The sequence below is a fragment of the Panthera pardus genome, unplaced genomic scaffold (assembly GCF_024362965.1).
Source record: "Panthera pardus isolate Hobbes unplaced genomic scaffold, ASM2436296v1 HiC_scaffold_13, whole genome shotgun sequence".
NCBI lineage: Eukaryota > Metazoa > Chordata > Mammalia > Carnivora > Felidae > Panthera > Panthera pardus.
In genome coordinates this window covers 72,965,924-72,982,588 of record NW_026526688.1, presented here as the reverse complement: position 1 = coordinate 72,982,588, position 16,665 = coordinate 72,965,924, and the positions used below count along the sequence as shown (strand labels likewise).

The following is a 16,665-nucleotide window of genomic DNA, read 5'->3' as shown; positions in this document are numbered from 1 at the left end:
TCCCTGAGCCCCTTTGAAACTTTGAGTTGTAGACAATAAGACACTTCAGCTCTAAATACTTCAGCATGTATCTCCTGGTAATTGGGACATTCTCCTACGTAACCACAACAGCATAATTTTTTGCCTCTTGGAGAATTGTTAATATCATCAACTAGTCTTCAGTATGTTTTTATTTCCCACTTGTCCCCCAAAATGCCTTTCCACCCAGTCTGAAAACTATATATTTATTTTTAATTAATTTAATAGATTCTGAAGTGCCCTTTAGCAGTAGGCTTAATGTTGAAATTTTGTTGCCATCTGAAAGAGGCCAACTTAGGGGACTTAGGGCACAAAAACATTAAGGAGCCCATACTCAAAATGATCTTTAATCTCAGTTTTAAATACTATTGAAAGCTATATTTATATTTCCAACCACAACTCCTTTTTCAGCTAGTAAATTCCTGTGTTCACCTGCCTACTCAACATTTCCTCTTGGATGCCCCATTAGTATCTCAGACCTGCCTTGTTAAAAACCAGGTTCCTGAATCTCACACACTCCCCAAACCTGTGCCTCTTAATAGCCTCCTCCCCTCAGTTGGGCAAATCTATTTTTCTAGTTGCTAAGGCCAAAACCCTTAGAGTCAGCCCTGACTCCTCTCTTTCATAAGCCACATCTGACCTAGAGACAATTTCACTGACTCCAAATTCAATTCAAAATTGAAGGAAAGACATCGCTGACGATGTTTTATAATGGAATCCTGTCCATTATGAATTTTTTTTGTGTGAACCTAAAAAATGATTTGTCATCTTGGTATATTAGTATTTTTATTGAAAATACAGCAGGAAGCATTAATGGCCACTGTTGATATTCCCAACATTCTGTGCTTTCCCTGATTGTAGCCTATTCAAGCCAGAGCAAAAAAGAGATAATTAGATTATGTTACTCTGTGATCTTTTCCAATTCTAATATTCTGTGATTAAATCGTGCCAATGAGTAAAGTGCTTTTAGAGAAATCAGATTATTCACATTTAGGAAAAAGTAAGTGGTGCTTTTTGTTTGCTACTACTAGTTTCCTTCTTAACGAAAGTGCATGTAGGAAGTATTAATCCTCTTTAAGCCTCCGAAAGAGCCCTATCAGTGCTACTTCCAGGTCTGACCACAGTTTACCATGTCCGGTGCTAAACTCCAACCTAAATCACTGTCCTCTCTGCCTTACATCATTGCAAAAGCCTTCTAACTTCCCAGAGTCACAGTTCTTTGCAATGCTCTGCATCTTGTCTCCACGTAGCAACCAGTGTGATCTTGCCATGGAGGTTTCCCACTGCCATTAGACCAGAATAGAAGCTCCTTCCATGGCCACAGAGCCTCACCTGTGGCACCCGTCCATCCCACTGACCTCACCTTCTACCTCTCAGCCCTCATTCACGGCTTTTTTTCTGCTCCTTGAGCTTGACAAGCCCAGACCTCTCGTTTATACTGCTCTATCTTGACGTCTTTCCTGGAAAGCTCTATCCTGACATCTTCTGATAAGTTAGGTATCAGCTCAGATGGGACCTTCCCAGAGAGCTCTGTCTTTATCACCACAAATGAAATAGCACCTGCCCTAGTTGTTCTCCAGTCTGTTACTCTACTTCTTTGTATCATTAAAACTTACCACTATGGGGTGCCTGGGTGGCTCAGTTGGTTAAGCGTTTGACTTCAGCTGACGTCATGATCTCACGGTTCATGAGTTTGAGCCCTGTGGCGGGCTCTGTGCTGACAGCTCAGAGCCTGGAACCTGTTACAGATTCTGTGTCTCCCTCTCTTTCTGCCCTCTCCTGCTCATGCTCTGTCTCTGTCTCTCAAAAATAAATAAACATTAAAAAAAATAAAAAACAAACAAACAAACTTATCACTACCTGCAATTATACTATTTATTTATCATGCCTGTACTGACTCTCTCATGTAAAATTAAGCTCTGAGGTCTGGTTATTGTTACCATTCAGACCAACTTGCCGGCACTAAGAGTAGCCTAGCTCATGTAACTGGCACAGTATCTTTAAGTGCAATAAATGGATGAATGAATTAGGTGAAAATGACAACAAAAACAAAAATTACAAGACTGTATCACTCCAAAGGGCTAAACTTCACTTACAGGGAACCCAGTGGATATCTTCAAATCCTTTTCCTCATTTGTCATGAGTTGAATGTATAATTCTAAGCACTTATTCTTCAATATGTCGGTTAACTCTTGGAATAAAATAGTTCCATACAATTCCTTATCCTGATGCACATTAGCAAAAATTTTATAAGGTGAGAGTAAAAAGTCTAGAAAAAGCCTGAAAATAGATAATGGCCAAATATATATACATATATGTGTGTGTGTGTGTGTGTGTGTGCGCGTGTGTATACACACATACACATATATATACACACATATATGTATATATGTACATATATATGTATATATGTACATATATGTGTATATATGTGTGTATATATATGTGTATGTATATATATATATACACATATATATACACATACACATATATATGTGTGTGTGTATATAAATACACACACACACACACACACACACACACATATATATATATATATATATATATATATATATAGTTTTTGGGTTAAACAATAAACTGAGAGAATAAGCTTTAGAAATAAATGATCTGGGGCGCCTGGGTGGCTCAGTCGGTTAGGCGGCCAACTTCGGCTCAGGTCATGATCTCGTGGTCCATGAGTTCGAGCCCCGCATCGGGCTCTGTGCTGTCAGCTCAGAGCATGGGGCCTGTTTCAGATTCTGTGTCTCCCTCTCTCTGACCCTCCCCCGTTCATGCTCTGTCTCTGTCTCAAAAATAAATAAACGTTAAAAAAAATTTCTTTAAAAATAATGGCAAACTTGTATAGGCCATACTGATTGCCTATATTTTTGGTTGTTGATACTACTTTAAATATTAATTTGACACTTTCACATTTCTTCATTTCTATATGTTTTATTTGTGAACAATCATAAAATCCCATGTGACTCAGATAACGGGAATATGCAATAAGGACTTGCTGTTGGGGGCTTTAGCAGAGTTTGATAACAATAAAGTATTTCACTAATAGGAAAAGAATAAGACAAACCCTCTGTTGACCTTTGTTTCACATTAAAATGACTGGAGTTTGACACCAAAATGACAGCTGGTTAAAACAGCTTGAGATTTCAAAGTGCTTGAGTATATATAAATATTATGACTGATCTCATAAGTGTGTTGGAAAACACTTTAAGAAAGGTCCTTGGCTTAACAGTTTGCTACAGTCTCCTCTGTTGGTCAGAGGGAAATATCACACACACACAGCCCACCAAAGAAAGTTTTATGAACTTCTAGATTTAAAGAAATAGAATAATTAAAAACGCGTAGTTGAAGTCAACAGAACCAAGGCTGGAGATTAATACTTCGAATGTAAGTTACTAGTTTGTACACAAACCTAGGATTCATATTCCTGAAGTTTGGTAATAGGACAGATACTGCTCCAGATTAACTTTCTGTGATGAGATGCCGACAGCAGTAGTATGTGGAAAATTCATCACTAAGATTTATTTCTGTCACTTCCTCTTCTACGGTAGAACATGTTAGGACAAGGAGAACTCGCAGGGATGAAAAGATGTCATGGACAGACCATTCCTGCTCACAGGTCTCACGGCATTCCAAAAGGCACATCTACTGGCAACTCCTTAAAATTGTCTCAACTTTATTTTTAAAAATCTTGAGCAAGCCACTGTTTATTCTAAACCTTATAGCGACTTGGATTCTGTGCAGTTTTCCGTGGGCAAGAAACATTTGGGATGACAGGAAAGAATAGGAAGCAAGAGTGATAAACAAAAGTCAGAATGATATAGTTTGTTAGTGGACAGAATAGATTAAGATTATCAGTAGTGCAGAGCTCAAGCAGAAGCTTTCCCATGAGGTTTGTAACATTTCTAAAAGGCATTAGCGTCAATTAGTGAAAAATTAATTCAGGACAGTGGAGGCTGACCAGAGCCATGTAATCAGGGTGGGGGTGCAAGTTTGAAGCACAGAGAAGTGTCTATGCAGATCTCCAGCAGGTGGGTGAGGGAAAGAAGAGGCAGAAGACATGGTTGCCATAGGTTGAGGTGAATAATTTCATTTCCGTGTTTACTTTTTAATTTTTAAGGGGCGTCTGAGTGGCTTAGTTAAGCGGCTGACTTCAGCTCAGGTCATGATCTCAGGTTTCGTCAGTTCAAGCCCTGTGTCGGGCTCTGTGCTGACAGCTTAGAGCCTAGAGCCTGCTTGGGATTCTGTGCCTCCCTCTCTCTCTGCCCCACCCGTGCTCTCTCTCTCTCTCTCTCTTTCTCAAAAATACATAAACTTTAAAAAGATAGTACATGCACATGGTACAGAATTCAAACAATGCAACAGAGAATTGATTGAAAATTAAGTCAGCTTCCTACCTCAATTCCCAGGTCCTCAAACCCCAGGTCCCTGCCAGAAGGTCAACACTTTCTTGTAAATTCTTCCATTCTCTATGCACAGACAAGCATTTATATATATATATATATGTATATATATATATATATATATACATATATATATATATTTATATATATATATTTATATATATATACACACACACATATATATACATATATATGTATATATTCATTCATTCATTCATTCATATATTCATTCTATATGTATATATATATGTGTGTGTGTGTATATATATATGTGTGTATATATATATATATATATATATACATACACAATTCCTTTTTTAAAAAATGCCAACAATAGTATTACTTACAGCACCTCCATTTTTCACACAAGTCAAATTATTCTAAACCTTGCTTTTTTAACCTAATTCCTCCTAATTTCCTCAGTTCCTTTTAACAGCCGCACTATATTCTGTCCTATGGGTGTGACAGTCTCCTATGATGTACATCTGTTTCCAGTCCTTTGGTCCCACAAACAGTGCTTCAGTCACTGCCTCATACATATGAAGTCATCTCTTTTCTATATTTCCACTGAAAGATATTAGAATGGGGCTGGAAAAATCAGAAAATAAAGTTGTCCTAATTAGATTGAGATATTGAGGACAGGCTGATTTATTCTGGGACAGAAAGAAATTACCACGAGGTGGTACTGATAAGAGAGTAAAAGTTAACTTAGATTAATTGATCTTCATTGCCCATAAACTGATTGGAGGTGAATAGCAAATCTTTTTGGTACATTAGTGTTACTCTTCGTCACAAAATGCAAAGTTCAAGGTTGGAGTAAGTACTCAGTGAAAGTGAGTAAAGAGCAAATATAATGATGACCCATGTAAGACCTGCTATTCTTTTAAGGAAAAACAAGCTATTGTTGAGCAGATATTTTCCCCCAGCTTCAACCAGTGATTTCAAAAACTATTGGGGCACCTGGGTGGCTCAGTTGGTTAAGAGTCTGACTTCAGCTCAGGTCATGATCTCACACTTCGTGAGACAGCTCAGAGCCTGGAGCCTGCTTCGGATTCTGTGTCTCCCTCTCTCTCTGTCCCTCCCCCACTCATGCTCCCTCTCTCTCTCTCTGTCTCTCTCAAAAATAAATAAACATTAAAAAAATTTTTTTTAAACTTTTAAGAAAATTAAAAAATAACATTAACATATAAACATATAAAAATAACAATAAGCATGTTGAAATTTGAAACCTCACTACAGAACAAAGAAATGAAAATGAAAAGGACATCCTTTCTGTTCAATCCAGAAAAAATTATTTTTTAATTACAATGCACAGTGATAGTGGTTAAATAATTAAAGATCCCTCTGCATGGGAGACCATCTTCTTACAGTTTAAAATATATTTGTAATTTTAAAAGTACATAAAATATTACAAAAATAATTTTGAAATAAAATATTTTGAAGAATACTGATATATAAATTTCACATTGTAATGTTTAAAGTCTATGCCTAGAATTATATATATAAGTAAATCTATGATACAGACTCATGTATGTCAGAGAGGGAACACCAAAAAGAGATAACAGTAATGAACTCTGAATAATGGGACTGTGGGTTTTTGTTTACACTTTTTTGCATTTTCTAAATGTGCTACTGCAAGTCCTTGTATTTTAAACAAACATTTACTTTTTTAAAAGATTAAAAAGTGTGGAAATGGAGACATAGCTTATTTTTAATAAGAGCTTTTCAAATCATGTATATTCCTTTTCCCAAAAGATGTATCCTTCCCGTGCTTAGATTTATGGAACAGTTATGGAAATACTTGAATCAGGTCTTAAGGAACTCACATTATAGATTTTATGTTTCGGTCAAGCAGTGTCACGTTGAGATTCAGTGTGAGTGATCTTAAACCCTTTCCCCACTTCATGGAGGGAAAGCCTAATACAGGGGAGGACTGCCCTCTCCAGCCTAGACCTGCCCTTTGAGCTTCAGCCTTGTTTCATCCAAATGCCTCCAGGCACTCTGCTGGCACAACCTCACATTCTTAAAATGTTCCTTCTTAACATGACTTCCTGGGCTTCCCCCAGTCTCCTGTCGCTTCCCAAACTCCTCCTTCCATGTCATTGAAAACCCAGAGAGTCACCCTTGACACTTCCCTCCCTCTCCTTCTCCACATCCGGTCCGTGGCCAGATCCCATAAACTCTACCTGCACTGTATGCTGTGCCTCTGCCCCCTATTGCCGCCTCTACTGTCACCTCCCCTCCCCCACCCCCAGCCACCTCTCTCAGGGCTTGCCGGAGCAGCTGTCATTCTCGCCCCCTTCCAGTCGTTCTCCACGTGCAAGGTAAATGATCTCTTCTCACCGCAAGACCAATGCAAACTACAAATTTATCTGATTGGCAAATTTCAAAAATGTTGATAACACATTGTGTTAGCAAGGAATAAAGCATAATAGGCACTTGAACATTGCTGGTGGGAGTATAAATTAATTCACTCACTTCAGGCCGCAATTTGGCAATACCTATCAAAATTAGCATCTTATAGAACCTTTATGACCTGCCTGTTTACTTCTGGGAATTTATCCTTCAGGTGTCTTACAGAAGAGCAAAATGATATATGCCTGTGCATATTCCTTGTGACGTACATATATGTGTGTGTGTGTATGTGTGTGTGTAGCCTAAATGTCCATCAATGGAGAACTGATATAAAATTAGGAATTGTAGGGGCGCCTGGGTGGCGCAGTCCGTTAAGCGTCCGACTTCAGCCAGGTCACGATCTCGCGGTCCGTGAGTTCGAGCCCCGCGTCAGGCTCTGGGCTGATGGCTCGGAGCCTGGAGCCTGTTTCCGATTCTGTGTCTCCCTCTCTCTCTGCCCCTCCCCCGTTCATGCTCTGTCTCTCTCTGTCCCAAAAATAAATAAAAAACGTTGAAAAAAAAAATTAAAAAAAAAAATTAGGAATTGTAGGTCCATACAATAGAATACACATACATAGCTTTTGGTTAGCTCTAAATGAGATGATGTGATAAGTGCTCCAAGGTGGTTAAGGAAATAAAGCAAAATGCAGAAGAATGTGTATATAACTATTTTTGTTAAAAAAATAAGTTGGAGGGGAGGGGGCACAATAGGTAATTGTGTTTGGTCTCAGACAAACTGGGAACTGGGACCAAACTGAGAACTCGGACCAAACTGAGAACTAGGTGGTTGTAGGACAGGAGTGAGAAAGAGATGATTTTCAATTGCTTACCCTTTTACTGAACTTGATAATATATATAGTTTACGCATTCAAGAGGGAAAAACATTTCTTTTACAGAGTGATCTTTAATGAGTCAAAATATGGGCATATGGCCCCCCTGCTTAGCATCTTGCTGCGAATTCCTTTCCATTTAGGATGAAACCCAGTCCAGGATCATATGTCTCTGTGGGGGCCAGCTCCTGTCTGTCTCCCCAGAGAGCCCCTGGGGACTTCTTTCCTTGCTCCCCACACTCCAGCCCTGCTTTCAGTTGCTCTAGCATGTCATGTCATGTCCTTTTTTAACTCAGGAATAAGACAGCATATGCACCTTTGTTTATATCTCACTGCTGCCTGAAATGCCCATTTCCCTTTTTTCATCAGTGACCCACAGAGAAAAATGCTCCAATCTATGTTAGGTTCCTTTACTAGTCTCTCTCATAGAAGGATGAAATCGCATACTTATCTGTGTGGATTTCAGTTAGTGTCTGCTCTGTGTACCACTTTTTAATTTTATCAGATGGGGGGCAATCAAAGAAAACATTTTGTTGAGATTCAAGAGATCTGAGTTTGGATCTTACCACTGTATAACTGTGGCGTTCAGCAAATCACTTAACTTCTCTGGGCTTGAATCCTCTCATCTGTAAAGTCAGAACACTAGACTAGTTGATTTCTAGGGCCCTACTATTTATTAGGATGCTATGAGTATATTGTATAAAGTGAAATGCACATAAACATTGAATGCTGGTGCGCTCTTTATATAATGTGAAATACATCTAAATAATGCATGCTTGGATAAAAGAACTTTAGGTTAAAAATGAAAGTTTAGTTAACTGTTTTCTTCAGAGTAATTTAACTTTTTGATTATTTCCCACAGCATTGTTTCTTGATTCCTTCTTTAACTGTTACAATTGTGTCAAAAGCTAGAGATCCAAATAACACTCAAAAATGTACTTAATGTACAGATAGGATATGCTTATATGCCAAACCCTAATTGTCTTCTTATAATACTCTCCTTGCCATGTTTTTATATGGCATTATTTTTATGCAGTGTCTAATTTATTAGATCATATAACTCTTTTCTCATTCCTGTTTTTGTTTAAATAATAAATCCACTAGATGGATTTATGAATAGAGAGAGAGAAAAGTTAGTTCCTTTTTCTACTTTATAGCTCAAGTTCAACAATTCTGTTTTAAGAAAGGAAAAAAAGGGGCGCCTGGGTGGCTCATTTGGTTGAGCGTCCGACTTCGACTCAGGTCATGATCTCGTGGTCTGTGAGTTCGAGCCCTGCGTCAGGCTCCGTGCTGACAGCTCAGAGCCTGAACCCTGCTTCAGATTCTGTGTCTCCCTCTCTCTGCCCCTCCTCCACTCATGCTCTGTCTCTCTCTCTCTCTCTGTCAAAAATAAACTTTAAAAAATATGTATTTAAAAAAAGAAAGGAAAAAAATTTCTGATTACATTTCGGTTTGAGGAGCAAGGGAAAGATGTCCCCAACAAAAAAAACACAACCAAAAATTGATTTTCTGCAATTTTAAGGTTTCTATTATCTATTATAATTGTTAATTCTAAAAACTGGATATATAAATTAGAAGAATATGCTAAATAAATAATATTTGATTCAATACATGTGATTAAAATTATTTGCCTTCTTATCTCTTTCAGCTTTCTCAGTTGTAATAATAACTTCACTCTATTCCATAGAAATTTTTGATTGTCAAATTATTCCTCCATTTACTGATTACTACTTATGAATTCTGGATATTGTTTTCACCTGGATTTTCTGAAAAGCTAATAAATAGCACTCTATATTACAAGTTAAATCTGTGTTATAATGGACCACACTGGGGTTATATTATAATTTATCAAACCCTTATATTTTAAGAAAGAAATTGTCTTAATTATTTCTTTTCTCTTTAGCACCTGATCTGATGGCAGTGGGTTGAAGGTCATCCAAAAGTGTAAGTTTATTAATGATATGCTAAAGCCAGTCTTTTATATATTGTTCCCCTCGGCATAGTTTTCTGGGTAGAGATGAGAGCAGAGCAGGTCTAGGGATCACAGGCCTATCGTCCTGACACATCTTGTTCATTAACAAGATTCATGAGGTGCCTCCGTGATTCTTGAACAGTAGGCTGGCCTTATCTGAGAATCCCCTGAGCTAATCCTGGGTGAATCAGACAGGTGAATTGGTCTTTGAGGTTAAAGTTCTCATGAGATAAAAGGCTTTTAAAGTTGAACTAATAGTTGCCAACCACTAATATACATTGGGGGAAATTTGACTTATTGATAATTAAGGGGGACTAATTTGGCTTCACATAACAAAATTAGAGGAAGGTGACCACTTCATTTAGGATAGTCCCTCCCTTACCAGAATCCCTAGTTCAGTTTCTCCTGGTAGTTCTTTCTGTTTGTAGAAAATGAAGCAAATTCTCATACATGAGTGGAATTTTCTAGCAGCTTTGTGCTCTATTCTTTCAAGATAAGATATATGTTTAGATTACTGGATTCCAGTATGCATTTGTGTCAGTTTAATTAGGAATGCACGGCTTCTCTTTTTGTTTAAAAGTCAGATAAAGCAGAAAAAGAGCCTTGAAAGAGTTGGCTTTCCTGTTTATTCGTTTCTCTCCACTCTCCTGAGCCCTCTGCAAGAAGGGTTTCAGCCCCCACCGATCCTCCACAACTGGCCTTGCCAAGGTCTCCCACAACCCTTACTTTGTTTCATACAAAGCTCTGTTATTGTCATCATCTTATGTGGGCCCCAAGCATAATTTAATGCTGGTTAGTCATGCTTTTCCTCTTTTAAATACTTCCTTAACCTAGCTTCCAAGGCATTAGCTTTTCCATGGATGTCTCCTACCTTGTTGGCTGAGAGCTCCCTTGGCTAGATCTCCCTCTTCCTTCCTGACTTCTAAACACTGCATTGCCTTATCACAAACCGTGAAATCCTGACCTGAGCCAAAATCAAGAGTCGGACACTTAACCAACTGAGCCACCCAGGCGCCCCTTCTAGCTTCTCTTACTCCCCTGATGATCTCATCCTGTCTTTAACCTTTCAATACCACCTATATGCTAATGGCTCTCAAGTTTATTTCTCCAGCTTCCTTGTCTCTCTTGACCCTCAAGCTCCTATACCAACTGTTTACTTAACAACTCCATCTGGATGCCTAGTAAACATCGCCAGCTTGACATGTCCCATGCTGAACCCCTTCCTGCCCCCAGCCAGCCAGTTCCCTGTCTTCTCAGGGAACTGAGTCAGTGGCAACTTCAAGCTAAAAACCTTTGTGTCATCCTTGACTGGTCCTTTTCTCGCGTCTCCTATACAGTCCATCAGCAATAGCTCCGTGCTTGTGTCTTCAAAATTTGTCAAAAGTCTGACCACTATCATCACCACTGTTGCCACCCTGATTCCAGCCACCATCACCTCTGGCCTCAATTAATGCAATAATGTCTTAACTGGTCTCCCTGTTTCTACTTGCCACTATTATCTATTCCCCAAATAGAGTGATCCTTTAAATATGTAAGCCAGCTGATTTCTGTCCTTTATTCCAAGTCCTTAAATGCACCTAAGGTAAAAGCCAAAGTCACAGGCTCTGCCCAATCTCTGATCTCCCTCTTCTCCCACCCCCTCCCAGGCACTCATTCCCCCCCCCCCCACCCCCCCTCAGCTATCCTGGCCTCCTTTCCAGGCTGCCTCAAGGTCCTTGTACTCTCTCCTCCCTCTGACTCAACTGCTCATGGCTCTCTGTCTCCCTCGCTTCAAATCTTAGCTCAACGGTCACTCATTCAAAGAGAACCTAACTACCCTGTTTAATATTGCCTAAAATCATTTAACACTTCTGCTCCCAGCTTCATTTTTCTTGAGAGCTTTATCCCATCTGACTTACTTTCTATTTTACTGTTTATTTTCTTTATTAGTAATACTCCTCTGGGTTCTCCCCTGCCACCCTCCCCAAAACACATACTCAAATGTAAGTCCTTTGAGGGAACGAAATTTTGTTTTACATGTTCACTGTTGTACCCTTAACACTGGAGGAGTGCCTGACATATAGTAGGCCCCTAACAGATATTTGTAAAATGAGTGCATGATTAAAAAAAGGTTTGTGTTACTGGATACGCTGAACTAGTGGGATTGAAGCATTCTGTTTATGTCTAAGAGTTAAAACTGTACTATCATATGAATTTTGGTATGTTTGGTTGACTATTCAACCAACATTAATTGAGAATCTTCTCTGTGCCAGGCACTTTGACACTAACCTTAGAGAGGTAAGCAAAACATTACCCCTTGCTGTTAGAAGCTCATGAAACACCTTCCATTTAAATTTTTATTTTGCAATATTTATGGGGCGCCTGAGTGGTTCGGTCGATTGAGTGTCCAACTTCAGCTCAGGTCATGATCTCGTAGTCGGTGAGTTTGAGCCCTGCATTGGGCTCTGTGCTGACAACTCAGAGCCTGGAACCTGCTTCAGATTCTGTGTTTCCCCTCTCTCCCTGCCCCTCCCCGACTCGTGCTCTGTCTCTCAAAAATAAATAAATGTTAAAAACATTTTAAGTTTTATTTTGCAATATTTAATATCTACAAAAATGACACAAAATAATGTATATTCTTTGTATTAAAATATATAAATAATAATGAATCTTTGTTTGTCCACCTTATATCTGAAGAAATAAAACGTTTTAAGTGCAGGTAAGCCCCCATTTTACTCTCTCCAACTGCATCTCTTCCCTTGCTGCCAGAGATAACTGCTCTCCTGAATTTGGTGTTTATCGTTCCCATGCATTTAAAAAATATTTTTGCTACATATGGATCCCTAAATAACACATAGTATTATTATGTTCAATGGCAGGTCTTATATATATATATATATATATATATATATATATATATATATGTGTGTGTGTGTGTATATAAAAGGTTATATATGTGTATTTAAAACTATATATATATACATACACACACACACACACACAAATAATTTGTTGTCAAGTTTACTAACATACAGTGTATATACTGGGCTTTTGGCTTCAGGAGTAGATTCCCATGATTCATCTCTTATATACAATACCCAGTGCTCATCCCAACAAGCGCCCTCCTCAATGCCTATCACCCATTATCCCTGCCCCCATCAACCCTCAGTTTGTTCTTTGTATTTAAGAGTCTCTTATGGTTTGCCTCCCTCTCTGTTTGAAACTATTTTTCCCTTCCTTTCCCCCCATGGTCTTCTGTTAAGTTTCTCAAATTCCACATATGAGTGAAAGCTTATGATATCTGTCTTTCTCTCACTGATATATTTCATTTAGCATAATACCCTTCAGTTCTATCCACGTTGTTGCAAATGGAAAGATTTCATTCTTTTTCATTGCTTGGTAGTACCCACTTTGTATATTATATATATATATACACACATATATATATGTGTGTGTATATATATATATATGTATGTATATGTGTGTGTGTGTGTGTGTGTGTGTGTGTGTGTGTGTGTGTCTGTTCATGTCTTCTGCCCATTTCTTCACTGGATTATTTGTTTTTCGGGTGTTGAGTTTGGAAATCTTTATAGATTTTGGATACTAACCCTTTATCCGGTATGTCATTTGCAAGTATCTTCTCCCATTATGTTGTTTGCCTTTTAGTTTTGTTGATTGTTTCCTTTGCTGTACAGAAGTTTTTATCTTGATGAGGTCCCAATAGTTCATTTTTTGCTTTTATTTCCCTTGTCTTCAGAGATGTATCAAGCAAGACATTCAAATGTAGGTCTTTTGATTTTCTCAGTGTTATTTGAGGGATTCATCTGTGTTGATACATGTAAGCGTTCATTTCCATCACTATATATAGCATTCCAGTTACTTTTCCATTCCCCTTTTAATGAAAACATAGGTTGCTTTCAAGTTTTTGATATTATAAACATTTTTGCCCTAATATTCTAAACCAATTCTGTCCAATAGAAATTTGGGTACTGATGGAAATATCTGTACTCTACAATACTGTAGCCACTAGCTACATATGGCTACTGAACACTTCAAATGTCAATGTGACTGAGGGACTTATTTTTAATTTAATTTAATTTTAATTAATGTGGTTAGTGACTACTCTGTTGGAGAGCAGTTCTATACTACATTTTTTTTTATCTCTTTGGATGCATATGAGAGTTTATCTAGTGCAGTAATTCTCAGTACTGTCAGACCCAACGTGCTCTTCTTATAATAAATATATTTTATTATTAACAAATATATATAACAAATATATCACCCCATTAACTATCTTGAAATGAAATTCATAGATAATTAACTCATCTACACATTTAAAACAATCAAATGTAATGCATTTACTGTGAAATAAAGTAGAAATATAAGAAAACAAACTTTAATAAAATAATTGTATTCAATATGTCAATGGCTACAAATACACTATAGTATATTAGGAGACAAAATGAAGTTACCTACAAATGCAGACTCATAGAATCTTGTGATATTGGAAACTCAAAACTCAAAAGTGGTGTTGCCATTGGTGATGTGAGCAACGAGGTTCTGAACAAGACAAAATACAATCTTCACTTTTCCAGTAGCTGCATCCCTGGAAAGTTGATATATATTAAAATCTTACCAAAAAATACTTGGTATTTATATCTGAAACAAAGTTGTTATACTCTTAGGTAATTATAAACAGACTTTTCATCTACATGAATCCTCTACTAGGCCTTGTAAAGTCATGGAGGATCCAGGACAGTTGTTTTTGTTGTTGTTGTTTTGTTTTGTTTTGTTTTGTTTTTAATGGAACTATCCTTCAGGTTACAGGACATAGAGGATACCTGATCCCCACCCCCTACGTGTGGTAGTAAGCCTCCCATCACTATTATAAACAAAAATGCCCCTTCAGGTGAGGCACCGTTGGTCTCATCCATTACCAGATACATCCAGTACCAAATTACTGGATGTTAAAATATGAGCATCTTCAACATTATTTAATATGTACTTGTTCTCCAAAGTAACCTCCAGTTACTGCCAAGTTCTCCGAAGCGTTAGATCAATTTACAGTCTCACCAGGAGGATATGAAATTTACCATGTTTCCATGTACGTGAAGTATTAAACCCCTAAACCTATTATTGTCCTAGAGGATAGCTTTGTTGAGCTCAACAGTTAGCTATTAAAAACTATAACTGACCTATGCCCTAACCCTTTGTATACCTCACACCAGAATAGGACCTCTCCCACCTCTCTGAATAAGCCCAGAACAGCATACCTGCTACGTGAATGCAATTGTGGTCTCTTCTGCCATTTTCCCAAGCGGTATAGCCAAGGCTCAAAAAGTTCCTAACTGATGCTAGATCCTTTCCACTGACCCCAAGCTATCTATTTCCATCTCCTACCAGCCCCTTCTTCAAATTCCAAAAGGATCTGGTCATAGGTCTCTGGGAAGTAAGTATTTGAGCTTAAAAAAAAAAACAACAAAAAACAAATGGGGCTCCTGGGTGGCTCAGTCAGTTAAGCATCCGATTCTTGACTTCTGACTTCAGCTCAGGTCATGATCTAACGATTTGTGGGTTCACGCCCCTCATTGGGCTTCGTGCTGACAGTGAGGAGCCTGCTTGGTATTCTCTCTCTCCTCTCTCTTCCTCCCCACCCTCCAAATAAATAAATAAACTTAAAAAAAAAAAGTCTTGAAATCTGAATCCCTGGTTTTATGGAGCAAATGTAGATTGAGGTAAATGGAGCCAAGTTCATTACTATTAAGGAGTGATAATGGCCTGATCTTTACAACTCTGACTATAGCTATAAAACAATTTTTGTCATTATAATAGCAAAGTAGTCAACACTCAGTGGCTGACAATAACAAACATTTATTCTTGCACTGGTCACCTTCAGCTGGGCTGACGTAGACGCATCTGGGGTGGGCAGCTCTGCTCCAAGTTGCGAATTGGTTGGCTATGGTGTGGGTTCAGGTCTGCTCCACCTTTTTCCTTCTGGGGCCCAGGGGAGAGGCCAACCAGGGCTTGCTTTTTTGGCAGATCACTGGAGCACAAGAGCATGAGTCCACCAGTCAAGCATATTTAGAGCTGCTATTTCTATCACACCTGTTGATTTCCCAGTGGCCAAAGCATGTCATATGGCCAAGCCCAAAGATAGGAAAATATACTTCATTATAAGAGAGAGGTGGAGGAGGGCTGAGTATTTGCTGAACAATAACCCAGTCCAGTGCAAGGTAGCAGCCCTTTTTTGTAACAAGTCTGTGATTACTAGAACAGTTCTGCTTTCGTGACCACCACACAGCAAATATATCGAAACCAGTATCAAGAATTAATGGAATAACAACTAGAATTGAAGTCCTTTTGTGCATGTGTACATGTACATGCTCTTTCTCTCTTTCATATCAAGCACATACTCGCTGCCCATGTAGCCATGTTTTTCTTGCTCCTTTTTCAGTGACAGAGGACAGAGCGATTTGGTTTGGAGCATGGCCTCAAGTGTTTCTCCTTTGCAAAAATTGGGAAAAGTAACCTCCTTGGATCTCCTTCCACCTTCCACCAGCCCAATCAGAATCAACTCTCTCCAAGTACCCCTTTTCTGAAGCACACTGAATTTAAGAAACTTTTTTGTTTCTCTCCCTTAAATTAGCCAATTTAATAAGTGAAAACGATAGTCCATATCTTCACTATAATGAGAATCTATGTAGTTAGAAAAAGAGATTAAAACTTCTTTGGCTTTTAAAACATCTAAGAAGAGAACTGGGAAATAAGTTGTAGTACATTATTTCAATGGAATATTATACAGTAACTAAAATTTACTGTATAGCATTTACTTTTTGTAACTGAATACATTATAGCTAACATTCAACAAGATGTGTGAACCTCACAAATATAATGTTGAATTAAATAAGTAAAGAACAAGAGAATATGTATAAATTCCATTTATATATGAAGTTCAAAAAGCAGGCAAACCCCCCCCCAAAAAAAAAACAAACAAACTAGTGTTTGGGGATGCATGCTTAGGTGGAAGAACTATAAAGAAAAGCAAGAAAAGGGC

At 38.2% G+C, this 16,665-nt stretch overlaps 1 protein-coding gene across 3 annotated transcripts in view; it reads left to right on the top strand.

Annotated features, from left to right (window-relative positions):
* The window catches only part of LRAT (lecithin retinol acyltransferase), a 120,511-nt gene that overhangs the window by 46,756 nt on the left and 57,090 nt on the right, over nucleotides 1–16,665 (top strand). For all 3 annotated transcript variants that reach the window (XM_053901177.1, XM_053901176.1, XM_053901178.1), the window contains exon 12: nucleotides 9,564–9,604. The gene's annotated coding sequence lies outside the window, so the exon portion shown is untranslated. The remainder of the gene's footprint in view (nucleotides 1–9,563; nucleotides 9,605–16,665) is intronic.